The sequence below is a fragment of the Miscanthus floridulus genome, chromosome 10 (genome assembly GCF_019320115.1).
Source record: "Miscanthus floridulus cultivar M001 chromosome 10, ASM1932011v1, whole genome shotgun sequence".
Classification (NCBI taxonomy): Eukaryota; Viridiplantae; Streptophyta; class Magnoliopsida; order Poales; family Poaceae; genus Miscanthus; species Miscanthus floridulus.
Genome location: NC_089589.1, coordinates 119,873,910 through 119,875,656, shown reverse-complemented (window position 1 = coordinate 119,875,656; position 1,747 = coordinate 119,873,910). Strand labels below are relative to the sequence as shown.

At 39.2% G+C, this 1,747-nt stretch overlaps 1 non-coding gene across 1 annotated transcript; it reads right to left on the bottom strand.

Moving 5' to 3' along the window:
• Window positions 1-1,369: 1,369 nt before the first annotated feature.
• Window positions 1,370-1,478, bottom strand: LOC136490321 (small nucleolar RNA R71). Its single transcript, XR_010767610.1, has one exon. It is a non-coding gene; the product is annotated as a small nucleolar RNA R71 (small nucleolar RNA).
• Window positions 1,479-1,747: the final 269 nt, after the last annotated feature.

Here is a 1,747-nt window from a genome sequence, read left to right as displayed (position 1 = left end):
CTGGGTTATGTGGTAGATCGCGGATGTGACACTTCCGTTGAGTCCTTTGTAGTCCACTCCCTGAATATAGGAGCACGTAGGGTCCGATTATGAAGATAGAGCGAGCTCTACCCTCAATCTTCCTTAGTAATATCCCTTAGGTGTAGATATGATGATTATCTTAGCCATGATTACTAGGTGTAATTGCACTAATGAAATGCATGCTTTGACTTGTAATTAAGAATGACTTAGGAATTATTCCTCTAATATTCTACCTGACCATGCTAATGCTATAGAAAGGAGTGCTCTGAGTGATTTATCATTATTATTACTTATTATATACATATCTTATTCTATGACTTATCCCTTTTATGAGTAGAACATTGTTTATGGTTTATTTCTCCTTAAATAGTATAAGTTATCAATACATATCCATGCTAGACCTTCCCGGTGGTAAAAATATAAATAACGATACTTGGAATACTCTCGGGTAAAATGCTACAATGGTATATTATCTGTGCTCTTGTGGATACTTTTGGTTCATAGATTTATATATATTCTTTCTAGTCACATAATTAATAAAGAACTACTTAGTGTTATTCTAATAGTAATACTATGTAGTACCAACAAATATCTCTACATCAACACTAGGGATGAGAACCTAGTAAAGTTAGGGATATAGGTTTATGATAGGTGACTAAGTACTTCAAACAAGTGACACGTTAAGAAATACCAACAAGCATTTTTGGCACCGTTCCCGGGGAAGGTAACTAGCAAATGAAGTATTGATAAACTTATACTTATTGATGTGATCAAAGAAACCATTGACCTCTGCTCAAACAGGCTTACCCTTGTTTTGTCTACTTATGTATCTTATGCAAGGTAATGTATGACCAATTTTGACCTTCCGACAAACTACGTTGAAGATCCAGAAGCATTAATTAGGAAGACTAGAGCTAAACTCAAGAAAGTCTCAGCGTTAAAGTCGAAAGACAACCATATAAGGCGAAGCTTAACACCAAAATTTGAAGCCATGGTTAAAGTCAAAATTTCTCTGCTCCAACTACAGCCAACATCCATACTGGACCGACAGTCAATGTCGAAGATAATGGATTCAAGCTTAAGCCAGCTCTCATCAATATGGTGCAAGCAAACAAGTTTTGTGGAAAGGCAAATGAAGATGTGAGTGCACATCTCCAACACTTCCTAGAGGTCTACAGTGCCTTCACCATCAAAGGAGTAAGCCAGGATGCCATACTACTTCGCCTTTTCCCATTCCCACTCTTGGGAAAGGCAAAGCAATGGTTCTATACCAATAAAGATAGAAACACGACATGGGATAACTGCTCCACTGCCTTTCTAGCAAAGTTCTTTCCCATAGGCAAGACCAATGCTCTGCGTGGGAGAATCTCAAGCTTTCAGCAACAACATGATGAATCTATCCCTGAGGCATGGGAACACTTTCAAGATTATATTGCAGAATGTCCTCATCATGGGATGGAGAATTGGCTACTTATGTAGACTTTCTATCACGGGTTGACCAATGGTACCCATGAGACTATGGATGTTGCTGCTAGAGGTGCATTTTTGTCACTCACACTCCCAGCTGCAATAGCTCTCGTGGAGAAGATGGCCTCCAACCAAGGTTAGAATGAAGAACGTCTTCAGACCTGCAAGAGAGGTGGAGGTATGCATCAACTCAAGGAAGTAGACATGCTGTCTGCCAAGATGGATCTACTGATGAAGAAGCTTGAAGATCGAGCCAATG